This window comes from Poecilia reticulata, chromosome 16 (genome assembly GCF_904066995.2).
Source record: "Poecilia reticulata chromosome 16, P_reticulata-male-v2, whole genome shotgun sequence".
Classification (NCBI taxonomy): Eukaryota; Metazoa; Chordata; class Actinopteri; order Cyprinodontiformes; family Poeciliidae; genus Poecilia; species Poecilia reticulata.
The window spans coordinates 26640876-26661479 of NC_088845.1; the positions used below are offsets into that span (position 1 = coordinate 26640876).

The 20604-nt window shown below is 39.3% G+C and overlaps 1 protein-coding gene across 7 annotated transcripts in view; it reads right to left on the bottom strand.

The window, feature by feature from the left end:
- Positions 1 to 19161, bottom strand: part of znf516 (zinc finger protein 516) — a 57973-nt gene extending 38812 nt beyond the window's left edge. For 2 of the 7 annotated variants that reach the window (XM_008432003.3, XM_008432008.3), the window contains exon 1: positions 15999 to 17559. The gene's annotated coding sequence lies outside the window, so the exon portion shown is untranslated. Of the gene's footprint in view, positions 1 to 14095; positions 15961 to 15998; positions 17562 to 17585; positions 17814 to 18403 lie in introns of those variants that run through there. The other 5 variants (XR_001777439.2, XM_008432004.3, XM_008432005.3 and 2 more) reach the window with 5 other exon arrangements.
- Between the last annotated feature and the right edge of the window lie 1443 nt (positions 19162 to 20604).

Consider the following 20604-nt stretch of genomic DNA (forward strand, 5'->3'; position numbering starts at 1 on the left):
GGATTTTTCCATTGATTATTTTACAAAGATATGAACAAAATTATTTGATTATAATGTATGAAATGGATCAATGTGACATCTGTCACATACCAATAATAAACTGTATGGCTGAATGAAAATTTTCAGGCTAAGCTGTGGAAAATGTTGAAGCAAGAAACTGTAAAAATAATTTTAATTAGAGATATATTTAGCCAATTATGCAAAGTAGGCAACTTTTAGTTATTTATTTTTTTTACTGAACCTGGAATACTGGAATGCATTCCCCTTTAGTTCAAACCTTAAAATATTTTCTATACTGAACATAGAATTTTTTGTGATTTATTGAACTGTTCTCCATTAGTGAAAAATAAAAAGGTCTCTAAAAACACTCGCCTTGTTCCCAGATCTCATACTATAGATGTGTTACAGCCTCAATGCTAAATTAAACTGTTGTTCACCTGCTCAGACTACATCTGCTAAAACTTCTAAAACCTGCAGTCTTATTATTTAAACAAAAAGAAGACTTTGTCTGATTTAACATTGATGCTTTACTTGCAGTCCCCGACTTATTCTTGTTTCCTTTTTTGTCTTAGCTGTTCATATGAAAGTTTAATTCAGTTAAAATGTAATACTTCCATCATTCTTTGCATATCAGCCTTTTGTTTCAATGCCGTTGACAGAAAATACTTCCAAATCCTACAAGTATGAAACTGCAGCATGAAGCGGTCTGGCACAGTTTCTGACATTTTGACATAAAAACACTTTTCAGAACAGAAGCACATTCACTACAATGGAATATTATGGTTTATACTAAGAAAAAAATAAAAACCATACAATTATGAGAGTAGTCGTAAAATCAAGAGAATACATAAAAATATTTTTTAATAAAGTAATAATAGAACAAGAATGAAGTTGAAATAATGCAAGAATAAAATCATAATAATATGAGAACGTATTATAACTTTATCACAATACTTATGACAAGGACATTGTTCCAATTTTATTATGACTTTACTCAAGTTTATTTTTCTAATACTATAAATTTATTCTCAGAATTTTATGACTTCACTCTCATAATTTTATTTATTTATAATTTTTTAAGCGTGGCACTACATCCACATCCGTCATACATCCACAGTGACATGTATATTTCAAAAACAATAAAATAAAATGTACTTCATTAACTACTTGTTTCTAAGAGCGTCAGTGGCAGCAGCTTGACCTCTGAATGTTGATGATTTGCTTTCCAAAATTAAATCAATTTTCCCCCCTCTTCATACTACCAGGGTCGCAAGGTGAAGGATTTCATACAAACTTCCACGGGGCAAAGGTGGGCTACATCTTGAATGAATATATCACAGGGTCAACACCGACATACACGAGATAAACAACGCGTGGCCACGCTCATTTTTAGGATCTCCTATAACGATTACCTTTTATTTTTTTTAAAACACAGCATTTAGGAGCAAGGTATGCTACTGGTCACCAGTTCAGTTGGCAGGTTAAGAGATCCATGTCCTGAGTTGTTGCTTCCATCCATTGCATTTCTATGCCCACTTAAGTCATTCCAGGGTCATGGGGCGAGGCTGTTACCCATTTGCAGCAGTAAATGAGTAAAAGCCTGGGTACACCCTTGAAAGATCACCAGCTCACCACAGGGACATCATACAGACAGGAAAGACAAGCGGTTTAAGTACACAACTCAAATCTAAGGGTGATTTGGAGTCTACGGTGGATCCAACGTCTGACAGAGCTGCTTTTGTGGGTTGAAACCGGATCATGCCCAGAAAATCCACCCTACATTTGAATCTAAGCAACATCTTAGTTCCAAAAACATAGCCAAAACAAATAAAACCAACTAAAAAAAAAAAAAAAGATGAACTAGTCGAAGGAAGCACCGCCATCTGTTTAGCAGTAATCTGTTCCTTTCCTTTACCATCAGAGTGTTTTGTGCTACGAAAACAAGCCACTATGACAAAGATCAAGCAGCCACAACAGCTCAACTCTGCACTCCGCCTAATGTCAGGCTGTAAATTCAGAGCAGAAGGTGGAGGGCAACAGGGAAGGCAAATGTTGCATCAAGCAGCCATGCCTGCCCTGCTTTCCCTGGAGGGGTCAGGCAGCTCCAGCGGGAGTTGCCTTCATCAGCTACTGCTGGAAACCAAACAGGTCTGCTAGGCCAGAAATCAGCAGCAGAAGAAGACCGGGGGATTGCTGGCAGCCGTTCCCCTGGCGCTCCCGACTTTGCGCGGTTTTTAAGCGACGCCGGGTGCCGAGCGAAGGCTGGATAATGAAAGCGGCGATGAGTCGGTTCAAAAAGACAAAAATATACACATGAAGTCAAAGACAACGCTGGTTCACTTGCATGAATTTGTATGACTCCTAAGATAAGCAAATCAAACAGCTGGGAGTTTGCACTGCAGCAACCATGGCTTTAGTGAGTATGGAAAGACAGAGAGACGGCTGTAATAACAAATATGACTATATGTACACACCTTTGTTTAAAAAAAAACAACGATCTGATGAAGTGTTGAAGTGGAACTTATTATGAGATGCAGTGTTTGCAAACTGCACTATGTGAGCAAGAGATTGATTTGCTCCAGCGAGTCGAACATGGAACACTACAGCAGACTGGGAAGTCAACACGCTGTCCTGAAAGTGATATTGTTAAAATGCTGCTTGTTGATAGTTCTGCATATTTTGAGTTGGACCTCTGTCTAAAATAACAGCATCGGAAACCTTTTGTTGCTCTGGTTGGTACTTCATGAAAGATAAAAGAAAAATGAGGGTTTTTTTCTTCTTTCTTTTAAAGAAAAGAAAATTGGCACAGGCTGATCTGCTGCTCGCTGCTGGCAGAAACAGTTTTCACAAATCCTAATAGGTACGAGGATATCACACAGATCTATTTGGGACAACGGTGCCTGCCGAGCCTGCTGCCCAGGCACTTAAATCCAAGCTTCCCCAGTGAATCTCGGATTCCAAGTTGGCTGGCAAAAAAACAAAACAAAAAATACAACAACAACGTGTTTTTACAGAGAATTCCATCTGTATTATGTACAATGGACAAACAATAGTGATGTACTGCAAAAGTTCTTATTCTGGTCTCGGCTACCTCTCTGTCTGGGTTTAAGCATTAAGAGCCAGAACTGGGTCAAATTTCTCAATGCGATTTTTCTTCATTCTCCTCTTTCTCGGTAAGATGGCCTTTTGGTGTCTTCCTTAAGACCACTAATTGGGTGATTCTGTTGAGTTGGTCAGGTATAATCTGATAGGATTAGAGGCTGCACTCTTTAAATAGAGTTGCACAGCCAGGGATTAGATAATCACAGGCGGTCGCACTTAAGAGTAACAGATTTTCATCTATATGATGTGGGAAGAAGACACAGAAGGTGTTGCTACGGTGGGGAGACATACATATGCTACCGTGCTTATTATATGGTGAAGATAACAGTGGGATCATCACAGAATTGCTCAGGATGTAGCACCAATTTGATGTCATACTTTTATTTATGTATGCGAATGGGTGTACTTCCTGTTAACACAACATTTGCAACGACTTCTACTTTACAGAAATGTCGTTTTCTCAAAGGCGACGCCTTGTGACGGCAGCAAGCATGAGATACAGGTAGCAACACTCTCGGCTGATGACGCCTCAACCTTTTTCACAAAATGGCTCCATCATAAACGCATAAAAACAATCAAACCTCTCCCGATTGCTTTTAGTCATTTAGAAATCAATAATCCAGCTGAAGATATTGGGCAAAACGAGCGTGTCATCACAAATCAAGCTTGAAATGTGAAAGCAAAAGGAAGGTGGTTGATATAAAATCAAAAGACAAATGTTTAAAACAAATGTTTGCTATATTTTTAATCAGGTTTCACCTGAAGGAAGTACCTATGGTTGACATCTAGTGATCCATTCTGTCTCAATGAACTGTAGAGCGATACGTCCAACAAGTCCTGGCCAGCTCGTTGCATGGACCATCTGTAATCACTACATTACACGCAAAAAGGCTGGTTTATTCTTGCATCTCACTGCCTCACTTGTAGAGTCATGGTTATAATAGTGGTGGGTTTACTTTAACCCATCTCATCACCTCAGTCAAAAAGATCGCCAAATCAAACCTTATAGGGTTTTATGAAAGGCGTTTGGCATTAATGTTTATTTTTTTAGTAAAATAGACATATTTTACTGACAGAACATCTTTAAACTAAAAGCCAAATCTAGAAAGATGCACGAGCTGAACCCCAGTTTAAAGGACAAACAAGAAGAAGAAGAAAATGCTGTGCTGAAAGGATGTTAGTTACACCTGGTTCCTGCTATGTCCATCTTGAATCAAGTCTTTTGAGCTGGAAAACTTGAAACCTGAGGAGGAGAACAATGCATATGCTAACCTCAACCCAGAAAAAGATCAACTAAGCCAGACTTCTGTCATATCTAAAGAAACTTGGTTGGCAGTGGGAATCACATTAGAAAGGCCACATTAGACTAATATGCTGACGCAGGCTGATCTCTACAAACGCTATCTTTACAAGTAACATGTTTATTTTATGATCTTGCAATGGTAAGAAAATAATATATTTTTGCTGTAGTTCACTTTGTTCCATGATGCAGATCCATCTGCAATCTAACTAATTAAAGTGAAAAATCTTAAGAATGCCATAAAATCAGACATACCAAACAATTCAAGCCTGTCTTGGCTGATAGTAAAACACTATACAGTCTACTCCCAAATATTCATTTAGAAGGGCATGATAGGATTAAAAATGAGTATTGCCTGACCTTAAATGAATCTATAGATTCGACTTCAGCATTTCCCTAAATACTGGAAGCTGAATTCATTAGTTTAGTTCGCTTCGTCTTCTTAGTACTGGAGGTGTGAGAGGTAGACACGAGTGGGACTCGCCCTTCTCCCCTCAACTATCTGGATGCAATGTAGGAAGAAGGCACTGAGGACATGAGAATAGCTGAAGGGAGGGTTGGTTGAAGGGGTTAGAGGGGGGTGGGAGGGGTTCCTCGCAAAACATCAAGAGTGTTGCTGCTGAAAGCGGAGGTGGATGTTGATGCAGTTAGGTTGAGTTTATTGTGATGGAGGGAAGATGATGAGGGGTGGGGGGACTTCAGATCCTCCGGTCTTTGGTCTCCTTCCTCCCTAGTTGACTACAAGCCCCCCAAGCAACAGACGGACAGAGAGGGGCAGGTGTGAACTGAGGTGAGCAGCAGACTGCAGCCCAGGAAACACAGTCAGGAGGCATTGTCCCAGATGAAGTACAACACATCAAGTGTTTCTACTGTTCACCAGGCTAATCAAACTGGGTTTAGCTAAACAATACTATACAATGGTTTATCTCACTCCAAACACACCACCTGCATCTTGTTTTCCTGCCTTCATTACCCACAGTGGCGCAACCTAACAAGTCTAATTCAGAAGATTCCTTGACTCTGAGGTCTAAAATTGAAACAATCTATAAAGTTCTTCAGATTTCTTGTGTTTCTTACTTCAAACTGATGCATTTGGCTAAAGATGCAAAGTTCAAGCATGATTTTACACACCCTATGCACAGAATCATTTTATGCTAAGAATTATGCAATATAAGGACATATTGCATAAGTTTGAGAGCGAAAACAATTACATGAATCTGTTGTTACCACAACTACCACATGTATGTATTACTCACAGTCTTGACAGCAATTTTTCTGTTTTGTTGTCTGTGCACTACAATCAGCAATCAGACAGGCGTAAGAAAGGGATCCCTGAACACAAAGAAGAAAGTCCTTTCTTGTACTTTTACAGGAAGTATCCCCAGGAACGCTGTACATGATGGACACTGACTGCAACCTGCGCTTGCATTCCCGGATTCCTCCTGCTTGCTGCTGAACTGTGTCTCTGATACACGTGTTTATTTTGGGTGAGCGCTGTAGCCCCTGGGCGAACATCCTCCTCCTCCTTCTCCTCCTCACCTCTGTACTCAGTGACCCCGCAGCCTGCTTGACCCCACAAGAGTGCCTCCAGTTGCTACTTCCCCCAAGACCTGGTTCTCTGCACCTCGACTGGAGGTGCAGAGAAATGTCAGATAAAAACAAAAAAATTATTAAGGGTTTTTTTTTCTGCTGGTGGTAAAAACACATGGTCACCTGGTTCTTTTAAAGAAGGATAACTTTTGGGCAAAGAAAGGAAAACCCCAAAATACCCCAAGTTCCCCATGAAATTAATCTAACCTTATAGATGGACGTGTTTTTTTGCTTTTCCCAAAGCAAAAAGAAAAAAATATATATACATCAGTTTTGCTCTTATAGCACAATCATGTAGTTTGCCACAAAACTATTCTTTTGAGAAATGCCGCTTTATATTGTCTTGAAATTGGTTGCTGGGAATCCAAGAAAACGCTTTTCCAACCAGAAAATGTATCACGCATATGCTCTACCTGGCAGCAATAATCACAACACTCTTTGGTGTGTAAGTTGTTACCAAGAGAAGTAGACAGCATAACAGTATTTATGTTTAATATTGTGCCAACAGACTGCTAGACTTTGATGGCTCCTTGGTTGATTTGTATTTTTGCAGTTTTGCTCCTTTCGTACCCACGATTTGGTGAAACCATTGTAAAATGTTAATTTGATCTTATCTGTGTTTTATGTTACAAAAACTGCGTTTTGCATCGACTGTGCACTCACACCAAGGGAATGTATCTACGGCTTTAAAAAATGAACGCTGTTACATAAAATTCTTAAGGGAGAATTTGGGATGGTTTTAATCAGCAGGTGAAAGCTTCACATAAGCTTTACAAAAGAACAAAACAGAATGAGAATTTTTTTCACAGTCTTGTAGCGATGTACGCCAAATTCTTGTACTAAATAATGTAGTTTTGTGCTATATTCCTAAATGAAGATAAAAAGAAACCCAGCTATTTATCTTTTATATGCTCCATAATTTTTTGACAGGATACGCTCCAAATTTCTATCTATATGTATCTTCAGCTCCCCCATCCATGCACACACAACTCACTAAAACACACAGTGGCAAGGTTAGGCTGACATCAGTGGCTAACGATCAGTTCCTGAATGATTAGCTGTAGTAGCCTGGAGACATTTCCAGCTTGTTTCCCTAAGTTAGTCAGACATGCAACATCACTGGCCTTCAGTCAGAACCCCCCCCGCCCCCCCACTACCCCCGATTCTCTTTGATTCGGCACAATTAAGAGAGTAAGCAGTAATAAATGAAAAGCTTAAGTATATATAGCGAATTTGAGGCAGTTGGGATAAATGAGGTGAAATAGGGAAGGAGAGAAGTTTGTTGTGTTTCAAGTTGTTTTTATAGTAAAATGGAGTCAGATCAATAGGTCTTTGCGGGAGATCGGGCTGCACTGTTTGTGTCTTTGTGGTTGAACGTGTCCGTTTGAGGGGGGAGGTTATATGGCAGGAAGGTATTTGCATCAAAGTGAAACCAAAGTTGGAATGACAGATTCTTTTCAACGTGTAATCCTGGACTTCCTCTTTTTTTTTTATTTCACCCTTTCACCTCCCACTCCCCCCCATTTTTCATTTCAAGTTATTAATATCAACTTCAGTCACACTTCTGCTCCGTCAGGTCTCCAGAATTGCTTATCAAAACTGTAATTTCACAAGATGTCCTGCAGTTTTCTTCTAAAAATATTAGTTTTTTTTTTCCTTTTCTGAGAATCTGAAAAAAAGCAAACATGTGTGGGCCTTCAGAGGGTGTTAATAAACTGGAACAGAATGCTAAAAAGGAGCCTCTCTGCTTAGGAAACAGATCACCCAACCCCCACTCACCCTTAATGCCCTCTGGGCTGCTGTGAGTTTGGATTAAGTTTGGGTGCCATGTTCCCCTCCCTGCCGAGCCTTGCGAGGGCGCACACACAGACACCTACATGCTAAAGTTTGTGCATGATCTTGGCCCGTCGCACCTAAGCAAGGCAGTCAACAAAGCCATCTTGTCTCAACAGAAGAGGAAGAAAGAGCCCAGAGATAAGAAAAGGAGTGGGGGTTTTTCACACAATCAGGCGTGACAGAAGACGTGATGTTTTGTTTGTATACAGCAAAGTATTGTGTCTGTATGAGTGTGACGAACTTCATCACGCTATAATACAGAGAAAAGCATTGATGAATGATGTTAAGTGATTTGAAAAGATAAAGGATTATTTAAAAGTGTTAATAATCCAAAGCTAACAAAGTTTTATCTTTAATTTCTGTTTTACTGCCAACTATTTAAGGCACGAGTGTGTGTGTGCGGTGGGTGCCGGCTGTACGTGTGCAAAGCAGCAGATCAATAATGGTAGTCCAACACGGTGACATCTGGGCTGGACAAAGGGGCAGTTCCTTCCCCTTCCCTCTCTCTCTCTCTCTCTCTCTCTCTTCTCCTTCTCTCAATCCCCGATTGCAGCCACGTGTTTCTCCAGGGCTATTTCTCCCAGCTAATCTTATTTCTCCCCTTTAATCCTGCGGCAAGCACAGCAACAATGCCAAGCGAGGGTTCACAGAAACAGGCCCAAATCTATTAACCGTGATCACCGCGTGTCATACTCCAAACCTGACGAGCGCCCCACTAATGAATCCAGTCCTTTCAGCTTTCGGTTTCATTGGCTCATCAATAAAACGGAAAAACAACACGAGGGACAAAGATGGAAACTGCAGCAAACACGGCTGACCCGAAGTGAAACTCTGTTCAATTGATTGAATTTCTGACCGTATGAAAAAAAAATTAACTAATTTGCTGGGTTAATGCTGCAAAGACTATAGGTTACATATTTTTATGAGTGGGAAGTGATATTTTAGTTTCCAAGCAATGACTGGCTGTTTTGTTGTAATGGTAATTTTTTTCCACATATAAGTTACTTATTAGTTTGTATTGTGAAAGCATGGGAAAAAATGACAATGACTTATTTCAGCCAGCTGACTCACAGTGCACAGCACAGCTCTGGACACTGACATTTGTGGTGGTGAATCGTAGGAATTTGTGAAAGCTTTCTATACTGTAATGTTGCTAACTGGTTCAGATCTATGCAACATTTTTAAAGGTATTAGGTTTGGCTCAATCTTCTAAAAGATTTAAAACAATCTGCTGCATAACTTATTCTTCTGACAACCTTCTTGAAGTAAATAATGTTGTGATAAACAATAGTGGCAGGATTTTATCATATCGCTTATCATTTATCACGATAAATTTCTAATCTTGACAAGATTTTTGATTTATTGTCATCATGTCATTTAAAGAAAAAGCTCAACTGTATGTATTGTCAGAATAGTTATTATTCTGACAATACATGATACAATGATACAAGTGACAATAAGTTCTTATTGTCTCTTGTATCATTTATCGCAATAGCAACACAAAATATCACGATAATACTCCATATCACCCATCCCTAATACACAGAATTGAACTTAAAAGAAATGTATCTTAAAAACCATTAATACTTGTGTAGCGATCCAAATAATGGGTTTTCTTTCCTTCTTTTAGCCTTATTATTAGACATTATTTACTTTAAAACCAGAGACATTGGTTTTTTGGTTTGGTTGAAAACCTAACCCAGCATGCTTGGACAAACCTCTGACCCAGCCCAATCGGATTAAATCAGCCTATGATTAGAGATCAAACACTAACCCATATTTGACCCATGACCAGGTTAGAAAGTAACTCCAGTTAGTTTGTTTTGAACAAGTTATGAAATGATGGAGCTCTAAAGTAAACTAGACATTTTAACTACCGCCCGTTACAGGTTAACATCTTATTTAGTAGTACAACAAATAGAAATATGTGCAAAATTTGCATGCATAGTTATTTTGTGGTAATTACTTTAGTTTACTAAAATTTCTCAAGTTCATATCGTCTACTCCTACTCAAGATATAGGGAATTTGTAGGCATTCTCAAGATGACTCATGTGAAACTTTGTTGTCAGTAATTCATTGGTGTAACTGAAGCTACTTGTGTTTCAAATGATTTCAAATCATTAAGGTTGGTAGTTTTGCAGTTTTGTAGGGCAAATGTTCACTTACTACCAATAAGATTGTGGATTGTTTTCAAAGACACACTGTTCTCTCCAATCACTGTGACTAATGTCAGGACCTGTCCTCTGCGTTATCAATAACCCTGAAACAAAACAGGAAATTTGAATAGGATCAACTGTAGGCATATAAATAATATGCACATTGTGTCACTGTTTTTTCTGTGGGTAGTTTCTTGAATTTCACAGGGGGGTTTCCACCACAACAGCAATGAACTGAAGAAAAAAAAAAGTCAGCCTTTGTCATAACAACAACATTGGCGATAAGAATATTTCCTGATATCAATTGCGTTTCAAGAAAGAACAGCAACAACTCTATGCGAGAGCACAACAAAGGCTAAAACGGCCTTTTACCTAAATCCCTGTGACTGCAGATTCCCCCCGCCCACCAACTCTACCCCCATTGACCTCTGTCCTATCTTAATCCTCTGATTGCCACATCATATTCTTGGCACTAATTTAGACAACTATCAGACTTCACGTCCCAGGGCCCGGACAGTCTCAGCTTGGCTCGTATCAATCCACATGGATGCAGTGGGTGCAGGTGTGACCCAAATACAGGGATTAAATACCCCACCAGTTTCCAAAACTTTTTAGCAACAAAATGCATGGTAGTCTAAAAAAAAAAAAAAAATCTACAGAAGTGCTGTCCCCCTCGAATCCAAATTCCCTCTCATTATCCAAGGTTGGTAAGCAATACGCTTCCCACGGAGGGCTCATTTATAATTTAATCCAGGAGCGTGGTGTTTCAAGGCTAACCCAGAGAGATTGCCCTTTCAGAGTGAAAACCCCCACCATGCAGCAAGGGGAATCAATGCCATCAACCAATGCCAGAACAGGCATGAGACTCTGGATAGAAATGACAGAAATGTCTGGACCATCAGCGAAGAGATAGTCGCTTTTTTTTAATAGTTTATTTTCATGCTTTGTTTCATCGGAACAAAAAGGAAACAGCTGCTAAAATAGGTTCTCGCACTTGCCATTTCCTGCTTCTGTTCCTAATCCAACCTCAATATGCCACACAAAGTTATTTAAGCCTTTGAACGCAGATACACTTTTCGCGTTCAGGCAGAAAGGACTGATACAACCTCAAGCATAACAAGGCAGAGACAAGATGGAGAATGCTAGAGCAACATCGACTGTACCTGGTAGGGAATAACGTGACTCGATGTCTACACTTTTTCTCACATCCATCAAGTCAAAACTTCTTGCGATCGAATGTTTACAATGAAACTAGCCAGCTCTGGAATCTCTTAGGAAATTCCTCTTACTCATTTTGCGCTTTTCAAGTTTTGTTTGTTTTATACCCAACATGATTTGGGTACAGCAGGGATCCCCTTCGTACTTCGACTCAATTCGTGGGGAAGTGTTCCATCTGCTTTAACAGATGATGATTTATAGGTAACTTGCTATATATTCTCATAGTTTACTTTGAGATAGTATCCTGATGAGAGACTGATGAATTTCGTATACCAACAGTAGGTTGTTCAGAGTTATTCTGGTTTGATCAGGGGTCAAAATCTCGTATGTGCCACCTGGCCCAGAGAAGAAGCAAAACCACAATTTTCAGGAAAAGGACGAATGAAAATATTGCACCACAAATGTATTTTTATCATTTAATGAGCATGTAATTTGCAGAATTCAATTAAACAGTAAATAACAAAAGAAATTGACTATTATGCAATGATTATGTACTGTACATTAGTAGGAAATTATTTGTTTAAGGGCACAAACTAAAAGTACTGGAAACTGGCCAGGGAGGGACTTGATTTAGAGCCAATTGTTTATATTCCAAAGAAAATGAACAAGTCTCCAAGGATTTCCACTAAAGCCACTAATATTGCTCAAGAGTAAAAAAAAAAACAAAAACAAAAAAACAGGGAAAGAAACATCAAACTGTTGTGTTCAGATCCACCCCATGCTAGGTTTGTGGCTTTTTTCATCTGTCCAAAGAGTACAATGAGACTGAAGCACAATAATGGCTCTGCTCATGGTCACAAACCAAGAATAGGGAAACCTTTGGCTTTGGATTCATGTGGTACAATAAAGGGTTTATTTTTAGATTTTTATTTTTAATGGCTTTGATTTTGCATGGAGGATAGGGGATAGCTTGTCGTTAACCTCTAGGTAAGTCCATTAGCATGTTAGACTTTGTAATATCAGTTGCGACAAACCCACATATTCCTGACTAGGGTTGGGCATTTATCGTATTGTTTATTATTTATCGTGATACATTTCTAGTGATAACAATTTTGATTTATCATCATGATAAATTCTGATTAAATCAAAATTAATATGTCTGTATTTTTGGGATTGTTAGTCTTACTACTTGTTCAATGAGAGAATTAGTACTATAATAAGTAGTAATACATTTGAAAATATGATTAAAAGCAGATTGCGTGTGCATCTTAGTGATACGTAGCACACTTCTTTAAGACTGGTGTCCTACAGTAGCGTATTTCATATGGGTGTGTTGCTGTGCCATGCAGTCACAGTCATACAGATATCTAAAAGAGAACTAATAAATATTTATTATTGTCATTTTTATTGTTATCACAATTGTACCGCAAAATATCACGATGAAACTTCAAGTTTATATCTCCCACACCTATTCCTGACAATAGAAAACATTCACTACCAGTCAGGTGTTACAGCTGGTTGCCATGGAGATTGAGCACAAACTGATGGATGAACATTATTGCTGACCAAGGAGTTGCACTGACTTTTAGGCAATAAAATGTGTTACTTTAAGCTTCCCCCCCCCCGCCCACTCCCAAAACAGAAACACAACACAGCAGAAATCTTAATGTTAGGGTGGGACATATTAGGCGATCACAAGTAATAACAAGCTTTTTACATTACACACTGTAATTTGAGCCTTTCGTTGATGATAACTCGAATAAGGGCTTACGAGTAACACGAAATGCTGCTGAAATAACAGCTCACGCATAATAAAAGCGCAAGTCAAAGGAGAAGAAAAAACCAGCACACCACTAAATCCCGATATGAGTAGGTAAAGGTAAATGACTAAGTCCATGGTGAAAAGGCACAGGGCAGTAATGAGTAATGAAAACAGCCGTGTTAGTGCTGCCATTCAGTCGAGGGCCTGGTGCTGTGGAATGTGAGGCACCATTCATTCACATGGGTTAAAAATGCATTTCTGCCACCACAAAGCCCTGCCTTGTCCTCATTGTTTCTCGCCACACCAAGAAAACACTTCCACATTCTGGAAGGACAAGAGAAAAGAAAAAAAAATGGAATTGCTAATTTTACACCCACATGTATGGGAACACAAAAAAAGAAGAAGAAAAAAAAAGAGGCAAACAAGTGAAGCAAATCTTTGGAGGAGATAAAGAGTCGTGTTAGAGTAGAAAGTTTGATCACGATAAGCACGTGGATGAAGAAACAAGCACACAAGCACCACACAGAAGACAAACACTGCTATTGACAAAAGCCCAAATGTATGCAGCGGTTCTCCAGTGTATGACAGACAATGGCAGAAGGCGACCAGATAGAGAGAAAAGAAGCAGAAAAGAAAGTGAGCTGCACTCGAAGCATGTACGTTTTTCTCTTCTTTTTTTCTTTTTTTTTCCAATTTACATCTTATTGATCTTATGCTGTGCAAAAGCAGGAACATGAATCACATCTGGATTAGGAAACCTGAAAAACAAGACACTATTACGCATAGGTCAGGTTCCTCTTTTGATGCACTTTACAATGCCCAGCGAGTGGCTCAAAGCGTTTCCATTCACCAAAAAAAAACAACAAAAAACTACTTGTGTCATTTATGGTGTCAATGGAGAGCAATAGTAGGTGGTGGCTGTAACATAAACAGGTATCACAACTTTGAAGCCAATCAACAGGTTTCACAAAGGACTTCCGCAGTCCAAGAGGATTGCATTATTATAATCAGATATCAACATTTTTACATAGACGTGCGTTCTATCTCATGTCCTAGGCTATTTGCATAAAGGCAGCCTCAAATTCATCAACATAAAAGGGAAACATGCCAGAGTGTAACAAATTGTCCACATTCACCTTTTTCAGAAAAAAAAAAGACTTCACTCAAAACCAACTTTTTTTCACTCTTACCCAAAACATTCGCAACTGAACGACTTCATCTTTACATCCAACCAGCCCTTCTGTCCAGCTTGATGATTATTTTTGAACAAGCTTGTTATGTTACACTTAGAAGATGCTGTATAAAACCACAGAGTGAGCACTTTGTCAGGCTGAAGAAGAAACGTTTAACATAATGTCTGCAAACTGACAAGGGGGGAGACAATGTAATCCTGTCTGCAAAACAACGTGCTGTCTCTTCTCCCTCCCTCCCTCTGCTATCTGTTTCTTTCTCTTTCTAACTACGAGTTAGTGTGACATCACAGCAAAGGGGGAAAAAATATGTTGGGTTGGGTGCATCCATGACAGTATTGTTTATAAAGTAAATCTCAAAAGGAGGATGAAAAAAAGAGAAAAACGCTATCAAGTAGTGAAAAGTTGCAGCTGATGATCTCACACACGCCGTCAGTTTGAGACAGATAATAACTGGAATACAAACGGCCAACACACAGCCCTATTATCACACTGCTCTACAGCTGTGTATGTTGGTGTGTGAATGTGTGTGTGTGTGTAAAGTCAGCTACTACAAGCTACTGTTGGAAGTTAAAAGCCCAGTACCGACTGATAAGGCGTTTCCTTGTTTTTATTTTCATGAAAGCGCAAAAAAGAAGTTGCGGGCACACACACACACACACACACACACACACACATACATATTCTGTGCGTTCTTTCTCCACTGGCCGTCTCTTGTGGTAAACACTGTAGTCAGTTCCTAATGGAGGAACACTACAAAGGCAATGCCCAAAATGTTTCAACAAGAACATTTTGTTTGCTCTACTTGGTTTCTTGTGACTTTTGTTGTGAATTCATCCTCTTTGTTTCTTCGTAGCCTATTTATTGATATGACAAGGTTTTTACAAAGTTTAAAAAAATTTTTTTTAAAAACCTACTAAGATTATTTAACTATGCCTTTCCGTTTAGCGAGATACCAGAAAAAGTGGCGACCAGATTTCTCTGGTTGTATGGGCCGTATAGCAACGCAGTCCTTCGCCTCCCCTCCCCTTCTCACTGCAATGATTAATTAATAATTTATTTTAAAGCTTTTTACACAGCTTCCCCAAGCTGGCCTAAGACTGGCACGGACTGATTCGTGGACATACCGAGGTTTAAAAAGAAGGGAAAAAAATCCAAACCACAAAAAACTGAATGTGTCAGAGTGAGTCGAGTTTGAAGTATGGATTAAGACTACACTGCCCCTCCCCCACCTGTTGCTAGGCACTGCCGGTCAGCTAGCTGAGGCTTCGACAAGTTTTTTTTTTTTTTTTTTATTCTTCAATTTGTACATTGTTCCAGAGGGAGAGAAAAAAATGACACCACCTATCACTCTTAAAGAGACAACTTAGCACTGGAATTCCCAGCACTTTTATATTTGGTTCACTGAAAATATATTTTTTTCTTAAAGTGTCATTTTGTGTTTTACTGGCTATTTTTCTCCCAACTCCTCATTTAGTATCATGATACTGTGTTATTTTTATCACGACAACCTCATATCAGCCCATGTCCACATTCCAATGATTATCAGTTAAGGACTCCAGATGTTTACAGCTGTGTTCTGTTGCTTTATGACATTACAAACTCATACTTTGACATCCCTCTAAGGTAAAACTATTTATGGTTACTGACTTTTTTCCCACTAGAACAAGGAGAAAATAATCTTATCAGTGGAAAAACTCCCTTGAAAAACCTTTATCTCTAGTAAAGCAACTAACATTTTTGTTACTTTATTTCATTTTTCTTTTTTTGTTTTACTATTCGTGTTTGCTTAACTTTATGAAAATGTTTAACTTCGTGAAAAGAATCCATTCTGCACAAAAGGTTGCACAACGCCACCCTGAAAACAGCCAGCAATAATAAACATACACAGCCACTTCCTTACCAGTTAAAGCAGCACTCGGCTAAAAAAAACCTCGCATGAAAAAACAAACCGGTGCAGTTCTCCAAAACCAAAACTGTACACAGCCTCAGAAGTGAAGATCCAGTAGAGATACACGAACACAGATATAGGGAGTCCACTGTATTTTGCACACTGACAGCAACAAAAAGAGGAGAGAAAACCCGAACGAAGTTTGTCAAAAAAAAAAAAAAAAAAAAATCGGGACAAGAAATTGTGATCTCTGGTGAATTCCTATCTCCCGGTGCAGTAGAAGAGCACAGGTTCTTCTCTGTCACTCTCCTCTTTCTGTTTCTCTCTCTCTGTGTTTCTCGTCTCCTATCGTTTCCCCATGCTGCCTTCAGGGGTTGTCGGAAATGTCATAGCTCAGGAACAAACCGACGAACAAAACAAAATAAAAGCCTACAATGCGTTTGTTAAACACCTGTAGGATATTAAGCGAATTAATAATTATTTTTTAAAGTCTTTATTTAAACCAGAATCCCTAATTGTTATAAAACATATATGTAAAAAACCGTTTCCCTTTGAAAAAATAAGACCACGCTATATCTATGCTTTTCTAGTTCAGGCAGGCACAACAAAACGTTTATCTGTTCACTTCTCAAACAAATCTAGCAGTTGTATATTTATCTCAAACTAAGGATGGAAAGGAACTAAAACTTGAAATAGCTCTGTTTCCGATGAAGTGATGGAATAGTGAAGTTTCAGGGAGTACCTGAACCCACCGCGAATGGAAATATGCCCAGTGTGTGTATGTGTGAAACGCTGAGAACAAGACCGAGGGCGAAAAAAATAAATAAATAAAACGCGAGAGAAGGAGACAAAGTTTGTCCTCCTGGTGTTAGACCTTGTCACCACACCCCACGCAGTCCACCAGCTCGGAGCAACGCGAGTTCCTCTCTATCTGTCCTCTTCCTCTATCTCTCTTTGTTGTTTCACTCATGTCTCCTGCGCTTCCTCCTCGAGAGGAGGATCAGCTGGCGCGTGCGAGTGTGCGTGCGCGTCTGTGTAATTATAAAGTGTCCAGAGAAGAAGAGGTTTCGACGCTGGACATTTGTCTCCCAGGCAGCTCGCGCTCCATCCCCCGTTCCCTGCGTGCTTAAAACAAACCACGCCAGACCGAGTGAAATGGAATTTTGGGTAAATAGGTACGGCGACAACGTCTGTGACCGACCGGGACTTGTGCATACAAAAAGAAACATGCACGCACCTGTAGGCGTGTGTGTGTGTGTGTGTGTGTGTGTGTGTGTGTGTGTGTGTGTGTGTGTGTGTGTGTGTGTGTGTGTGTGTGTCAAAACGCTTAGCAAACATTCGCGCGGGCACAGATCGCCTCAACCTGCGCGTGGGCGCTATCATCACCATCATCATCATCATCATCATTTATCAATAAGGGGGAAAAGTTAGAACATCAAGCTCACGTGCACGCGCACACGATCATCCCTCACTTCCACATGTTTCCGCAACCCCCACCCCACCCCCACCCGCACCCTCAACCTCCTCCCTCCACCACCTTCAACACCTACACCACCATCACATCTCGACGTGCACGCGCACGACTACGCACGCACTCACCCGCGTGCAAGCGCAGAGATTGAAAGAAGAAGAAATGCGACACACCAAAGAGCTTCCAGCGGTTTCAGATCCTCATATTGGCAAGTCAAAGAAAAGCGACTACTGGCACCTGTGCCCCGTTCAGTGGCAGTTGTGCCACGTCTATTATGTAGGACACGACTTCCTAATATGGATATACCCCCCACACCCCTCCTCCTTTACCCCTCCCCAACGTCCACCTCTCCCCCTGTATGCCTGCTGCTGAGTGAATAAAATAATCGCTTTAAAAAAAAAAAAGAAGAACAGTTCTCCCCTCCTCTTGGGTGATTCCTATCTTTTTTTGTGCACCATTTATAGCTCTGTAGGTATATCTGTGTTTGAGGGGATTACAGAGTGTTTACCAAAAAGAGAAGAAAAAAAAAAACACTAACATGAGCTGGTGGAAAGTTTGCTTTACCACAAGGTTTCTCAAAGAAGCTTCAATTCCAACTTTATCCTGACTTTAAAAAGCTTGATTTAATTTATTAAGCATTAATATTGAAGTTAAAAACAAACTCAATAAAGTATGCATAAAACTTGGGGGGGGAATCTACACACGGATACCATATATATATATATATATATATATATATATATATATATATATATATATATATATAACACTTCTAGCTGTAACCTATTTATACATCAAGATCAAACTGTCGCCTTCCACACACACACACACACACACACACACACATACATACACACAGTCTATTGAGGAGGGAAGGGGAAAAAAAAACACTTCACTGAACTCCGTGCGTGGATCAAAGACGAGGAAAAAGTAAGGTCGGTCTTACCTGCTTTATTCACGAGAGAATTCCAGGGTGACTTCAAGAAGCAGAGACAATCCTAAAGGTGAAAGCATGCTCTTTGCAGTGTATGCTGAAGTGCATGATTGAGTAGGTCGAGTCCATTCCGTCCCCGTAGGGGTGGGAATAAGAGAAGGGAAGCTTCTCCGCATTACATTTTCACATCGGCTGTTGTGTTACGCTCGCGCGGTAAATAAACAAGCAGAAGCGCCGCACGTCAGAAGACGTCACGCGCTACTGTAGATTCGGCCGGTTTTGAGCTCGCGGGAGAACTCTTGACGATTTCCTGACGCCCCCTTGCACGAGCTCGATGGCTGCTCCCGCATTAAATGGAACTATCTGCTATTGTCTCATCAGCGAAAAGTTGTTGATACCGCTGGGGAGACTCTGAAAAGTGGCCCAAAACGACGCGACTCTGCCAGTATACCGATATATTGATGGGGTTAGCGGATTTATGAAACGTGCTGCACAATTACATGTAGAAAATACACTGGGAGTCATTTAATACACCCCTTTGTCAATCGAGAGACATTATTTTTGACAGCGCGTGAGCACCCGAAGTGCCTATTTGGGCCAAACAATAACGAACTTTTTTCAGCAAAATTCAAAGTAATTCTATCCTTTATCAAATGTCTTTACACATGGGCAAATAAAACAGTAATGAGGACAGGATGCCTTAGTTACAAGCGAACTTTGCGACTGCGTAGCAGTTCAAAGTCCTCCGAAGCCATGTTGACATGTGCACTAGTCGTAAACACATACTATTAAATTGGAATCAAAATGAAAAAAAAACTACATTTATTTCAGTAATTAAATTAAAAAAGTGAGACTTATGTATTAATTACACACAGAGTGATAACATTACAAGCTCTTAATTTTAAGACTACTTTACAGTTAATAAAAACACACAAATCTGAATAGATTTTTGATTAATTTAGAATAAATTGAATATCAATTAAATTGAATACCAGAATTAGGATTTGTAACACAGAAAGAATCATGTGGCGTTGTATGTAACCATAACAACAGTAAGTTGAGTGGAAGAAAAAAGTGTGGAAAAAAAAAGATGCACAGGCAACAAGAGTTACCCGTTTCAGAGGTTATAAGAGTTCATATTTTCTTGAAAACTGAAATTTGACTTTTTTTTATTACTGGAAAGTCACAACAATAAATAAATAAATGATTGACTTCTTTTTTAATTAAGTCCTTAAAATAAGTTAACTTTTGATGATATCAAATGTTTTGAGATACACCTGCATGTGTGTATAACTTCTGTATTTATTAACATTTCCTTTCAGGTCTGCTGGGCACTTCAAGAAGTTGCAGAGTTTGCAAATACCTTAGAATATCCCTGTTCAAAACAAAAACTTCTTTTAGGAAGTCAATGGATTTCCATGTTGCTTGTGCACTTTGTCTCCCACATTTTTTCCTCTCAGTCAACTTTTCCATGAATAAGCCTAAATAAAGCCCTCTGCCAGCTTCTCTAATAATGACCTTTTGTGGCTTTCCCTCTTTGTAACTGTCAGAGAAAATTCTGCTTCACCAATGTCATGTTTTCTTTTGTTTGTTTTTATGACTTAAAGCAACTAAATATGACAAAGTGGAAAAGTGTGTCCTGTTGTATGCCTGTTTAAAATGTCTGCTGTTACACAAATGTTTGAGCAGTGTTGCTAGCTCACTAAAACATTTGAAACTCATGAGTATAGATTAATTCTATGCGGATATACACACGTGCTGTAAATTTTCACTTGTACAGTACAAAAAAAAAACAATTTTTATCCCCTCTAGCCAAATAATTTGCCAAAACCTTGTCATTATACAAGGAAATCACAGCTGTCTATCTTATTAAGAATTGAAAATAAGCCAAATTTAGTCCTTTTGGCCTTAGTTGATAACATTTTTGTTTTCGTCCAGCAGGTTCTCAATCCTGTTCCACGTAAGCAAGATGAAATGTCAAGCAGCAAAAAAATGGTAAACAAAAAAAAAAGTCTTCAGATAATGACCGTGACTACCATGACATAAAGATTAACAGCTGCTATAGTTTTGACTGTAAAATAATCAAGCATGCCAGCTTGCTCAAAGCAAAACTTAATCTCACCAATCAGGTCATTTCTGACACGCCCTGAAAAAGTCACCAGACCTTTGTTTATTAAAGCTTCCAATGCAGGACCTGAAAATCAAGAAAAGCT